Source organism: Hordeum vulgare, chromosome 2H (genome assembly GCF_904849725.1).
Source record: "Hordeum vulgare subsp. vulgare chromosome 2H, MorexV3_pseudomolecules_assembly, whole genome shotgun sequence".
NCBI lineage: Eukaryota > Viridiplantae > Streptophyta > Magnoliopsida > Poales > Poaceae > Hordeum > Hordeum vulgare.
In genome coordinates, this window is record NC_058519.1 from 117,532,542 (window position 1) to 117,547,845 (window position 15,304).

Below are 15,304 nucleotides of genomic sequence, written 5' to 3' on the forward strand. Positions count from 1 at the left end.
TGCCAGTTCCTGTCTTTTCCATGTTTTTGACCCCTTTCAGAGGAGATTTTGAAACGGAGTCCAAACGGAAGAAAATCCCCGAAAAGATTTTTTCTGGAACAGAAGAAGATCGGGAAGCTTGAGAGCCAAGGCAGGGGAGCCTCAGGGGCCCCACAAGGCCCCACCCCGCGGCCAGGGGGGAGGCCGCGGCCCACAAGCTTGAGGTCCCCCTGGGCGCCCTATGCCCTAGGGGTTGCGCCTATAAATTCCCTAAAAATCCCAAAAAAATCAGGAGATCATCGAAATTACTTTTCCGCCGCCGCAAGCTTCTGTCTCCACAAGATCCCATCTGGGGCACGTTTTGGTGCCCTGCCGGAGAGGAGATTCGGATACGGAGGGCTTCTTCATCAACACCATGACCTCTCCGATGATGTGTGAGTAGTTCACCATAGACCTACAGGTCCATAGCTAGTAACTAGATGGCTTCTTCTCTCTCTTGGATCTTCAATACAAAGTTCTCCATGATATTCATGGAGATCTATCCGATGTAATCTTCTTTTGCGGTGTGTTTGTCGAGATCCGATGAATTGTGGATTTATGATCAGATTATCTATGAATCTTATTTGAGTTTCTTCTGGTCTCTCTTATGCATGATTTCATATATTTGTAATTCTCTTCGAGTTGTGGGTTTTGTCTGGCCAACTAGATCTATGATTCTTGCAATGGGAGAAGTGCTTGGTTCTGGGTTCATACTGTGCGGTGACCTCACCTAGTGATAGAAGGGGTAGCGAGGCACGCATCTTGTTTTTGCCATCAAGGGTAAAAAGATGGGGTTTTCATCATTGGTTTGAGATTATCCCTCTACATCATGTCATCTTGCTTAAGGCGTTACTCTGTTCGTCATGAACTCAATACACTAGATGCATGCTGGATAGCGGTCGACGTGTGGAGTAATAGTAGTAGATGCAGAAAGTATCGGTCTACTTGTCTCGGACGTGATGCCTATGTGTATGATCATTGCCTTAGATATCGTCATGACTTTGTGCGGTTCTATCAATTGCTCGACAGTAATTTGTTCACCCACCCTGATATTTGCTATTTTGAGAGAAGCCTCAAGTGAACACTATGGCCCCCAGGGTCTACCCCACACCATATTTTCAGCCTTACACTTTTTACTTCGTTGCACTTTCCACCTTCAGATCTCACTTTGCAAACAATCTTGAAGGGATTGGCAACCCCTTTGAAGCGGTGGGTGCATGCTTGTTTGTGTTTGCGCAGGTACTCTGGACTTGACGAGACCCTCCTTTTGGATCGATACCTTCGTTCTCAAACTGAGGGAAATACTTACTACTCGTGTGTTGCATCACCCTTTCCTCTTCAAGGGAAAAACCAACGCAAGCCCAGTCTCCGTCAACTGTCAGTTTCTGGCGCTGTTGTTTGAGAAGTAGCAGAAGGCTTTCTGGCGCCGTTGCCGTGGAGGAAGATCAAGTAAAGGACTCATCCAAGTAGGTGTTACAAACTCATCTCTTGCATTTACTTTGTTTGCCAGTTGCCTCTCGTTTTCCTCTCCCCCACTTCACCAATTTGCCTTTTTCGTTTGCCTTTTTCGTTCACCCTTTTTCTCGCCTGCTCTTTGTTTGCTTGTGTGCTTGCTTGCTTGCTGAAGTCACCATGAACGAAAACACCAAACTTTGTGACTTCTCAAATACTGATAATAATGATTTTATTAGTAGTCCGATTGCTCCCGCCACTAGTGTGGAGTCATACGAAATCAATGCCGCTTTGCTGAATCTTGTTATGAAAGAGCAATTATGTGTCCTTCCTAGTGAAGATGCCGCATCCCATCTCAATACCTTCATTGAGCTTTGCGATATGCAAAATAAAAAATATGTGGATAATGACGTGATTAAATTGAAGCTTTTTCCTTTCTTGTTGCGAGATCGCGCAAAAACTTGGTTTTCTTCTTTGCCCAAAAATAGTATCAATTCTTGGGATAAGTGCAAAGATGCTTATATATCCAAGTATTTTCCGCCGGCTAAGATCATCTCTCTCCGTAATGATATCATGAATTTCAAGCAACTTGATCATGAACATGTTGCACAATCTTGGGAGAGAATGAAATTAATGATTAGGAATTGTCCCGCTCATGGCTTGAGCCTTTGGATGATTATTCAAATCTTTTACGCTGGCTTGAACTTCGCTTCTAGAAATATCTTGGACTCCGCCTCAGGTGGAACGTTCATGGAAATCACGTTAGGGGAAGCCACAAAGCTCTTACACTACTGGAATCCAGTTCTTTGCCGTGAGCCAGGTCTTTGTCGTCTGCTGGCTGAAGGCAAAGAACCTCTTTGCCGTCAGTTGACACAAGGAGGACGGCAAAGGGATGACTGATGGCAAAAATACTATTTGCCATGTGTCGGCCCTTTGACGTCAGCCAGCGGACGGCAAAGAGACCGAGGGCAGACGGCAAAGAGGACGGGTGGGTCCTATGCATGCCGTGTCCGACGGAAGGCTAACTTTGCCATGTGTCGGCCTTTGCCGTCTGCCGTGGGGACCTTTGCCGTCGGGGGCGGACGGCAAAGGGGCCGAACATGTAACGGCCGTCTACTCCCCCTCGCGCGCGCTCACTATCTCTCTCTCCCCCACACACTGTCTCTCTCTCCCCCTCACCTCACTCGCCCCCGCCGCCGCCCCGCCTCGCTCCCTGCGGTGACCCCCTCCCCGCGGCCACCCCGGCCCCTCCCCACGGCCACCCCCTCCCCGCGGCCACCCCTCCCCACGGCCACCCCCTCCCAGCGGCCACCCCGGCCCCTCCCCGCGGCCACCCCCTTCCCGCGGCCCTCCTCCCCCACCACCACACCTCCTCCCTGGTGAGTTCAATTTCTTTCATTTTTTTCATTTCATTGCATGTGTTAGTTAATTAGGTTAATGTTAGTTTAGGTTAATTAGGTTACTATTAGTTTAGTGTTAATTAGGTTATTGTTAGTTTAGGTTAATTAGGTTACTATTAGTTTAGTGTTAATTAGGTTACTGTTAGAAGAGGAGGAGGAGGAGGAGAAAAAAGAATAATAATAATAATAATAATAATAAGATGATAAAGAAGAAGAAGAAGAAGAAGAAGAAGAAGAAGAGGAGAGAGGAGAAGAAGAAAGAAAAGGACCCCGACCCTCGACCCCCCGCCCACGACCCCCGACGCCCGACGCCACCAACCCCCGACCCTCGACCCCCCGCCCACGACCCCCGACGCCCGACGCCACCAACCCCCGACCCTCGACCCCCGACCCCCGACGCCACTGACACCCAACTCCCGACCCCCGACACCCGACACCACTGACCCCCGACCCCCGACACCCGACTCCCGACCCCCAACGCCCGACGCCACCAACCCCCGACGCCCGACACCACCAGCCCCCGACCCTCGACCCTCGACCCCCGACGCCACTGACACCCGACTCCAGACCCCCGACGCCCGACACCACTGACCCCCGGCCCCTGACGCCCGACGCCCGACACCACTGACCCCCGACCCCCGACGCCCGACACCACTAACCCCCGACCCCCGACTCCCGACCCCCGATGCCACTAACCCCCAACCCCGGGCCCCCGACACCTCTTTGGCCTCTTGTTGATCGAAAAGACCCCAACCCCCGACGCTAGTGACCCTCGACCCCCGACGACACTGTCCCTCGACCATCGACGCATTTAACCCGACTCCCGACCACCGACACCCGACACCACCGACCCTCGACGCCACTAAGCCCCGACCCCCGACACCTCTTCTACTTACTATTGAACGAGAAGGTGCTTTTCGGCCTTCTAGAGGCCCACGGGGTCATAGTTTTGTAAATTATGAGTTAGGTCACATATTTTCCGATTATGTTAATTATAAAAACATCATATTTGTGTTGATCGTGCAAATTTCAATGTGCAGTTGTTCGACAACCTCCACGTGCGTTGGATGAGCTCTGCCCTTGCGTTTGTTGGTGAGCACAAATGACTTCTCCTCCTACCCCCTTAATTTGCTCTGTCCCGGTCTTCGTGCCGATGAAACTTGCTAGCTATAGGTTTCTTCAATCATGAGTATGCGTGATCAGTATGCGTCTCCCGTTCGAAAGGGCGACATCTATAAATATGCATTTCTTTGCATATTTATAACCGACATCCTTTCGAATTGTCCAACATTATCCATGGACTGCCCGAGTATGTGTAGATTGGGTTCGTTTTCCCGTATGCTGTGCTCTGGATCCGATGCAGAATTTCGTCAGTGCCTCCCTGTTGTTCTCCGGGTACACATCCCCTCTGATTATTGCCGAGACGTGTATCAGGAGAACAGCGGGGAGGTGCTGTCAAAATTCTGCGTCGCATCTGGAGCAGAGCATGGGAAAACGAACCCAATCTACACATACTCGGGTGGGATTAGGACCTATCTTTACCTATTAGCGTGTAGGTTGCATGGACGTAATAAAACTAACAAACTTGATTAGCGTATAAATATAGATGATGAATTATATATTTATTTCTTGTGCCCCCGTAGGTAGCTAGGCAACATGAGTGATCGTGCTTGGATGTACACTGGTCACCCTAGTCAGAAATACATGACCCATGAATGGTTAACAAAAACCAGGGGGTTTGTGAGAGCCGCATTTGCAAATGGCCGGCAAAAACATGGTGCCCCTGTCCCAACTGCAACAACTAGAAAAAGCAGACAGAGTTTGAAATGGGTAAACACCTGCAGAAGAGGGGTTTTATGCCTAATTATATGGTGTGGACTTTTCATGGTGAGTCTGACCAACCTGCCAGAGCTGAGGTGATTCATCGTCGCACCGACGAGCATGGTACCGGGATTGAAGACATGGTGCAAGACTTTGATGATGCTCGGGATTCGAACGATGAGATGGAGGAATCTACAAAGGCCTTCTATGAAATGTTGGAGTCTTCAGAACGTCCTCTCCACGAGCAGACTGAGCTTTGTCAGCTGGATGCCACCGCGCAAGTAATGGCTCTGAAGGCTCAATTCAACCTAGCCAGAGAATGCTACGACGCGATGATGACGATATTTGGACGCTTTCTACCCAAAGGCCATGTACTGCCTGCAAACATGTACCAGTCAGAGGAAATCCTCCGTGTACTTAAGATGCCCTATGAGAAGATACATGCCTGTGAGAATGGATGTGCCTTATTTAGGCTTGAGTATGCGGCCTTGAACTATTGCCCCATTTGCAATTCTTCCAGGTATATTGTGGTAGACAACGGTATGGGTGAGAAGAATCAGACCAAAATCCCCATTAGTGTTCTTTGGTATCTGTCAATCGTACCAAGACTTCAATGTCTTTTCATCGTCGAAGAGACGGCCAGACGGATGACATGGCACAAATTGGGCAAGAGAACCAAACTAGATGCGGATGGGAACAAGATGTTGGTACAAACTTCAGATGGTTTTGCGTGGAGGCACTTCGATGCATTACATAAGGATAAATCGGAAGATCCAAGGCAACCTAGAGTTGCCATCAGCACGGATGGGTTCAATGTGTATGGTATGACGGCAGCACAATACAGTTGTTGGCCTGTATTTGTCATTCCACTAAATTTGCCACCCGGAGAGATTATGAAAAGAAAGAACATTTTCCTGACGTTGATAATTCTAGGGCCCAACTATCCGGGGAAGAATATGAATGTGTACATGCAGCCACTTAAGGATGAGTTGCAAGAAGCCTGGGATAATGGGATCAAGACCTAGGACGCGGCTACCAAAACAAATTTCAAAATACATGTGTGGTACATGTACTCGACGCATGATTATCCGGCGTTTGCGCTATTCGCTGGCTGGTGTGTGCATGGAAGGTTCCCGTGCACCACATGCAAGGCATCTCTTCAGTTCCGTTGGTTGCAGGCTGGTCGCAAGTATTCTTGCTTCGACATGCATAGACAATTCCTGGATCCTGACCATAAGTTCAGAAAAGACAAGAAGAATTTCATCAAAGGTAGAGTTGTCAAAAACACTGCACCAGCTACGTTGACAGGCCAACAGACCCTTGATCAGTTAAACGCTCTCGAGCCTGATCCTTTGTGTCCAGGATACTTCAAAGGGTATAATACGGAACACGCCTGGACTCACAAGTCATGCTTATGGGATCTGCCTTACTTCAAAGACCTCCTTTGCCCACACAACATCGACGTGATGCACACTGAAAAGAATATTGCGGAGGCCATTTTTGGTACATTGTTTGGCATAGAGGGGAAGTCAAAAGATAATCCTAAGGCTAGAATCGACCTGGAGGCTCTATGTGATAGACCGTTGCAAAACTTGCAACAACGGAAAGGAAAGCAAAGCATAGCGAAGCCAAAGGCATGGTTCCATCTTGAAAGGCCAGCTATGAGGGAAATGCTATTGTGGGTGAAAATGTGGTTGATGTTCCCCGATGGGTATGCTGCGAATCTAAAGAGTGGAGCGAGTCTTCAGAAATTGAAAATATTTGGTCTCAAGAGTCATGATTGGCACATATAGATTGAGCGGGTAATGTCGGTGATGTTGTGTGGCTTTATCCCTAAGGATGAATGGCTAGTAGTGGCAGAGCTGAGCTATTTCTTCCGTTCTCTTTGTGTGAAAGAACTATCACCTGGCGTGCTAGATGAAATGGAAGAATTGCAGCCGGAGTTGATCTGCAAATTAGAAAAGATCTTTCCACCGGGCTTATTTAATCCAATGCAACATTTGATTTTACATCTCCCGACCGAGGCAAGAATGGGGGGGTCGTTCAAAATCGATGGTGCTACTCAACTGAGAGGATGCAGAAGACGCTTCGAGCAAAGTGTAAGAATAAACGTAGAATTGAAGCATCGATGGCCGAGGCATTCATTACTGAGGAGGCGGCAAACTTCGTGACAGCACACTACGAAGCCAAAAATCATCATTTGCATAACCCAAAGCCTCGGTACAATGATGGCGATCCAAATAAAGTTTGATCCAACCTCAGCCTATTCAAAGGTAAGCTCGCACCATCCGGTTCTTCGAAACGGAAATCATTGGATGTCGAAGAATGGCGGACCATTTCATTGTATATCTTCACCAACCTAACAGAAGTGCGGCCGTACATCGAGTAAGTTCTCGATAAATTATTGTTCCGCAACTTCAAATTGATTTGAACTAATCTTATTCCCGGATATTTGATATACTCGATACGTCGCCGAATTCTCGGATGGAGAGGTCATAAAAAAGGATTCCGTTGAAGAGTATGAGCTTCTCGCAAAGCATGGAGGCGACTATCCCGGTTTCATCTCTTGGTTCAAACAAAGGGTAATTAATTACCATTAAGGGCCCATTTGATTTCTTGGTCTAATTTGTGGCTAATGCATCCATTCTTTCATATTAAACATGTAGGTTGATGCAGAGTCTATGGACGCCGAGTTGAGACAAGTCGCTAATGGTTTTGACTATAAGGTCCGTTCATTTGACAAATACAACATCAACGGGTATCACTTTCGTACCTTTGGCAAAGAGCTATCTATGCCCGACCTAAAGACTACAAATTGTTCTGTCTCTGCTATCGGCGAAGGAGACACCGAGTATTATGGAAGAGTTGAAGCAATTTATGAACTTCTATTCTATGGTGAAAACCCACCGACCGTCGTAGTCTTCAAATATTATTGGTTTGAGCCGAGGGAGACTAGAAGGACTCATGAACATATAGGACTAGTCGAAATCAACCAAAACACCCACTTAGATGTTCCCGATGTCTATATTACGGCTCAACAGGCGACACAAGTTTTCTATCTACCGTGGGCCTGCCAAACTGATCCAAATCTCAAAGGTTGGGATGTCGTTTATGAAGTGCCACCACATTTTAGACCACCTACCCTCAATGAAGAGGATTACGAACCCCACATTAACCCAGACACATATGAAGGAGAATTATTCCAAGAAACACGTATGTCCAAGAAACGTTTCAAGAACCGCTCTACTTCACCCCAGAACATTGAAGTAGACAGCGACAGTGAATCCGTCTTAACCCCTGAGCCCGAACAGGAAGAGCTGGAAGAAGAAGAGGTTACTGCTGCGGATGTGTCACGCCCAAGATGCGACCCTATCCTCAATTTAGCACGAGGGCCTCGTCAGGGATAGAAGCGCATCTCGTCGTGTCGCAAGAATGGATATCGTTACAAGTACATGTACTGAAAAGAAGAGATATATAAAGAGTTGGCTTACACTCGCCACAAGCTACATCAGAGTCACATCAGTACATTACATAATCATCAAGAGTAAGAGCAGGGTCCGACTACGGACGAAAACAAACGAGAAAATAAGAACGACGTCCATCCTTGCTATCCCAGGCTGCCGGCCTGGAACCCATCCTAGATCGATGAAGAAGAAGAAGAAGAAGAAGCAACTCCAAATGAACAATCAACGCACTCGCGTCACGTAACCTTTACATGTACCTGCAACTGGTGTTGTAGTAATCTGTGAGCCACAGGGGACTCAACAATCTCATTTCCAAAGGTATCAAGACTAGCAAAGCTTAATGGGTGAGGTATGGTTAAGTGGTGAGGTTCCAGCAGCGGCTAAGCATATATTTGGTGGCTAAACTTACGAGTACAAGAAGTAAAAGGGGGAAGATCTATGCATAACGGACGTGAACTACTCATGATCAAAAGAATGATCCTGAACACCTACCTACGTGAGACATAACCCCACCATGTCCTCGATCGGAGAAGGAACTCACGAAAGAGACAGTCACGGTTACGCACACAGTTGGCATATTTTAATTAAGTTAACTTCAAGTTATCTAGAACCATGTTAAACAAAGTTTCCACGTTGCCACATAACCGCGGGCACGGCTTTCCGAAAGATTTAACCCTGCAGGGGTGCTCCAACTAGTCCATCACAAATTACCACAAGCCGCATAGAAATCCTCAATCACGAAGCTCGCGATCTCGTCGGATTCCCTAGTGGAAAACCTCAACTCTGAGATTACCCAAAGCATCACCGGAATCCCGATGCACAAGATATCTCGTGAAAGGTAAAACTAATCCAGCAAGGCCGCCCGGCGTGTCGACGATCCCGATAGGAGCCGCGTATCTCGTTCTCAGGACACGACGGATGGAACTAGCTACGGGTGCCAAACCTCGAGTTTCCTCGCGGTGGCCCCGCACGCAGACCGTTTGGGACCAACACCATCAGCACTGGCCCCCCTGTTTATGTAAAATTACTCCTCGGGTTCATGACGCCCTATGCATTTCAATGTTAACAGAATTATTATGTTGGGAAAATGTAGAACCAATGTTGGGCCTTGCCGGACCAGCTTTAATCTAAAACGAATTATCAAGGGGGTCCCCATAACAACCCCGATCGTGTTAGGAGCGCTCGTTTATGGAACATAACACCGGTAGCCGAAACTAAGGGGGCAAAGGTGGAACAAAACACCAGGCTAGAAAGGCCGAGCCTTCCACCTTTTACCAAGTATATAGGTGTATTAAATTAAATAGCATTAAATATGGTGATATGACAAGGAACCCATGTTATCACATGGAAGAAACTGCACCAGCAACTAGCAACGCTAACAACAGGGTTAAGCAAGCGGTAACATAGCCAATCAGTGGTTTGCTAGGTCGAAAAGGTTGAAGTAATCATGGCATTGTTGAGAGGTTGATATTTAACAAGTGGTAGGCAACGAGACATAATCGATAGAAGCGGTAAACTAGCAAGGCTATGATAGTAATGGTATCTGGGGAAATGATCATCTTGCCTGAGATCCCGCTTGGAAGAAGAACATCTCCGAGATGTCGGCGAACCAACGTAGTCGAACGGGTCCTCACATTCCGACACGCTTGCGGAACTCTATCAGAATGGAGCAAACCGGAAACAAACATCAACACAAATATTCACCACACGATGCACAACATGATGCACAACCTAATATGATGCATGAACAGTTCAACGATGCAAGGGATGGCATGGCAATTCATCTCACGCAAACCCTACACATTAAGTGAAGCTCGATATGCAACGGGTTGCATATCGACGAAACTCCACGATTAATTATTTAAGTCACTCCTCATTATTTACACGGCAATATTAAATTGGTGTTAACATGGCAAGGGGTGAAGCGACGGTCCTACAAGGCAACCTAGTCGATTTAACTCGCGGAACCAGAACGGAGCCACGACACAAGAACATGCAACACAAGATTATATGCCATGAATGCGTCATGCATGCGAGTTCAAACATCACGGGCAAGAAGAGAAAGAAACTTGTGTCGCCATGGCGAACGAAAGGGAAACTATGTTGGCAACATGGAAACGAATCCACGGCAACGTTCCTATCCCGATACTCGTCGAGATATCGTGCCAACGTATAGGAAGCGAGTGTGGGAACGTTAATTAAAGAATGGGGTGATCCCGTATATCGGGTTCCCATGTGTCGGGGCACAACAAAAGTGATACAACGTGCTACAGCTACATACGACGCAAAACATACGGTGCATAAACACGATACAACTCATACATCACATGCAAACGGTTCTCGACCATGTCTCATCGGTATACCTTCGATCGGTGAAGGGGTACAAGATCGTCGTGGTCATCGTGGAAGTAGTCGTACACGCGCCGGTAGTTGAAATAGTGGTACACGGTCTCGTCGACGGTAGTCGTTCGCTCGGCGTCGTGGTTCTTAGGTCTTCGGCGTCGGTAGTCGTTCGCGAATCTGTAGATGTTCGGGGGGTCGTCTGGGACGTCGTGGTACTCGCCGATCTTGTCGACGATCCACGGCGGCAGGGATGGTGCACGTGGTCTTCGCGATGTTCCAACAGGCAACCGAGCAAGGCAACAGCAAGCGGCGACGGCAAGCGGCAGCAAACCGCAACGCGACGCAAGCAGCAAGGCGGCGGCAAGGCTAGCTAGCACTACCTAGCTGCAGCTAGCTTCCAATCAACTAGCAGCAAACACGCAAGCTAGCAGCATACAACCTAGCAGCGGCAACAAGAGCTAGCAGGCACGCGATACGGCAGTAGCAGGACAGCAGCATGCTTCGGCTAGCGCAGCATGGCACAGCAACTGGCAGAGCAACCACGACAACTGCACAGCTCGGCAGGGAACGCCAAGGGGGCTCGACAAAAGTAGCAGCATCAAAATCAACTGGCTACAGTAACAACGTCTACGCTACAGCATCAGCAGCACGCCGGCCAGCAGGAAGCAAAGCAGGCAACACAGCAAAACGGCGGCGGCAGGGAAGCAACGGCAACTCGAGGCGGTGCCCTGGAGGCGGGGGCAGGCGGCGACCAGGGAACGGCGACTGCGGCCACGGCAAGCGCGGCGGCACGATCGTCGAGGGGAGCACGGCCGCGCGGGGACGAGGACCTCCGGCAGGCGACCTCGGGCGGTGGGGCCGGCGACCGCGTGGGCGCAGGGGACGCCATGGCGGATAGCAGGAGCGAGGGCGGCCACGGCGGGCGGCGTGGGCAGGACGGCGCGGCGGCGTCAGGGACGCACCAAGGCGGCGGTTTCGGCGAGCTCGAGGGAGGAGCATGGGGCGGCTCGAGGGGAAGGAGGCGGCCATGGCGAGCGGGGCTGCGGCGCTGGAACCAGTGGCTACGGTCGGCGAGGACGAGGGAGGGGCTTGGCACGGGGGGGGGCGAGCAGCGAGGGACTCCGGTGGATAGGTGGAGCAGCTCGGCTGCTGCGGGATCGAGAGGGGGAGGGCGGTCGGGCTGAGGGAGGAGGCGCTGGGGAGGACGAGAGGGAGAGATGGGATCGGGCTGAGGGATGCTAGGGTTGGAGGGGAGCCTGCTGGGCCTTGCGCCGGCTCGGTAGGCTGGGCTCCTCCTCTCTTTTGGTTTTTTTTTATTTTAACACTTTTAAAACAGACAGTTTTTAACTAAAAAAGGCTTTTAACAAAGAAAAAAAAGGATAATAAAATAAAGGAAATGCCTTTGCTCCTTTTAAAAAAACAAATAAACCCCAACTCTAAAAATAGATTGGGCTTTTTTTTAAACAAATAAAAATGAAACCTTTTTAAGAATAAAACAAAACCTCTTTCATTTAACGAATAAAATAAAAGCCCTTTTAAAAGAGAAAAGAAAATGGGACGGTTTTAAAATAAAACAAAAGAAGGAATTAAATAAAAACCCAAGGGTTGCCCCTACATTTAATAAAATGATTTTTTTTTAAAGAAGACAAATCTTTATTTTTTTTTAAATAGGGGTTAAAACTAAAATCTTTAGCCAAACCACCAAAACGAGAAGAGAGGGGAGAGGGGGAGTAAAGGTCTTAGGCCCTCGGTGCAAAAGGGTTTAGCGGTGGCCCTCACGCACGCATTCTCATCACGCCAATAAACGACGTCACACTCACGAAGCACTAACACCCAACAACACGGCAACAAGCAACACCGACAAAACACAGTTGACATGATGCCATGCATGATGCGATGATGCAAACTACATGACGATGCAACCAACAAAATAAAATAGCCACATGACGGAAACGGAATAAAGGGGGAATCTTCTGGGGGTCGGTCTCGGGCTATCACAGGATGACCTGTCACTTCTTGACCGGTTACATAATGGTGGCCTTCCACATGTTCTTCGTGATAGTGATGATGATGATGCATTTATTGATGATAGTGATGATCATGATGCATTTATTGACCCCAAAGCATATATAGACGAGCACGATTGTTATTAGTTCATGTCAGGTATTCAACTATTATACTATATATAAATTTTGAGTTCATGTTAGGTATTCAATTTTTATTAGTCATGTTGATATTTATGACGATGATACACTTAAATTATATAAATTTTATTACTCATGTTGGTATTTATGTTGTACTAATTTCATTTACTCTTTGTCACGACAGGTGTTGAAAGATGTTGGGAAAGGGTCGAAAGCACTCCGCGGCTCCTTCTTCATCGGCGGGTGATGGGATGGGTACTTCCATTCCTGCCTCGCCTCTCTGGAGAGTGTTGCTCTCTACTATGCAAGGAGCTCCCCCCGTGAGAGGAGGTCGACCCCCCGCAAAGCTGAGAGGTACTAAAGGTACACGTTGTATTCATGTTGGTATTTATGTTGTACTCATGTTGTATGCATATTGGTATTTATATACATTTTATTACTCATGTTGGTATTTATGTTGTACTAAAGGTACACGTGGCCGCGGGAGAGGTAGGGCGGTGGCTGCCACGCCTTCTGAGGTGGAGGCTACACGGTCTCCGCCACCACCCAAGCTGATTCACCTGAGCACACGACTTCTAGGGTGGATTCGTCTGAGGTGGAGGCTACGCGGTCTCTGGTTCACGAGCCTCGGGTCGACGAGCCTCAGGTCGACGAGCCTTCGACCCACGAGACTCGTGTCCCAGAGGCTTCATTCCAGGCGACTCCGGAGCAAAGCAGGGATGAGGGTAACGTCCCCAAAGACCCAGTGGGATACCTGGGCTAAGCCGAGTGGCCATGCTGGTAGCGACGAGGAGCTGGGTGAGGGGGCTACCGTCTACCAGCGTGGTAGTTCGGGGCTCCCGCTCATGCCGGCGACCCCCGAGCAGAGGTGGACGATTAGGCCAAATGGGGACAAGTAAGTTAATTTACTCTTATTTAACCTTTTGCCTTCACGTTTTCTCAAATATCTAATGTTTTGGCTTTAATTTGTCATACCGTAGGGGTTGGATTGTTGCCAAGGGTGTCCGCAAGCCCAACAGCGTCCTTGGTGTGCTTTGCCGTAAAAACTTCCCAGGGTTTGTTACGTTGCCCGGTCGGGAGCGAGAGGTAGGAATGACCTGGGAGCACTACTTGGGTGCCCCGGCCCCGCCGAAGGTGGAGATCGACGGTGTTTTGTGCCACACGAGGGCCGACATGGTGATCTGACAGTTCTGGGTAATTTCTCCTTCACACAATTATAAATCAACCATAGCTAGTTATTGTACTAATCGGTGTTGTCTCGTTTGCAGACCTACTACAGGTGTCAGGAGGGATACGAGGAGGACGCGGCAAAGGTTATCGAAACCGAATGTCGCTGCCTACTTCAAAACTTTCGGCACGAGGCTCGGGTGCAGGCTGTTCGAGACTACTATGCCACGCAGCGTATTAGGATGGGCAAGGCGAAGTGTCGTGATTCTAAGATGGAGAACAAGCATTACATGAAGGTAATTACATATTATTAAGGCTTTGTAGTTAGTTTCCTTGATTTAGTTCTTACGCGCTCAAATTTCTCTTTATTAACTTAGGTGCCCCCGAGATGGTGTGTGGATAAGATGGATTGTTGGGAGGCCTTGGTGGATCAGTGGTGCTCCGAAATGTGGGAGGCCAGCCACAACAACGCCAAGGAGAGGCGTGGCAAAATGGTTGGTGTGTCACACCATCAAGGGAGCATCAACTTAATCCAATTTGGCGAGAACTGGGTATGTGGTTTGCTTCATGCCTCATGCAATACATTCTTAATGCTATCTTGAGCCCTTTACTAATACAATTTGCCTCTCTCTCTCTTTTAGGCGCGTCACAATAAGACGGAGGTGCCATAGATGTACGACTTGTATGCGATGGCCCATACTGCCTCGTACAAGAAGGTCAAGGCATTCTCTGAGTCTGACCTCGAGCATCCAGAAAACTTCACCAACATCTCCTCCCACCACAAACTCGTGAAGTACAGAGATCACGGGAAGGCGAGGAAAGGGGAGGACTTTAACCCGAGCGAGGGGCCTATTGGTCCAGAGCTGGTGATGATAGCTGGCAACGGGAGGCCCCATGGCTCGCTCGCCATTGGAGACGGCCTTATACGTTGTCCTAGCACTCTCCGGCAGATAAAGGCACGCCAAACGAGCTCCTGTCCGGAGATAACACCTCGTCCACGGCCAGTCGAGCTCGCCATCGAGGTTAGTTTAATGGACTCAACTATCTTTCCGCATTATGTTGTGCGTTCGAACCAATATGATTACATTCCTAACAATGAGTTGTGTTGCAGGCTGCTATTCAGAAAGAGAAAGAGGCAATGCAGGCGGCTATGGCGGAGAAGGATAAGGAGATGAGGGAGCTGGAGGAGAGGACGACTGCATTGGCGGAGGCGGAGAGGGCATGGAATGATGCATCTAACAGGGCCATATACGAGCTCTTCGTGGTAAGTTTCTTCTTCATGCTATTTCAAATCTTGCATTTTAATGTCCGTTTCATTAATAAATAAAAAGTTTGACTTATCGAAACCAAATGTACATTCTATGTGCGAGAAGAGCGGCCAAGTCCCTCCGTCGATGCCAGTCATTAACATGGCGGAACGGTGAGTTTCATTTCAGTGCAGTGATCTTAAGAGTGTCCTCATGCTAACGACACATTGCAAACGATGTTTGGTGCA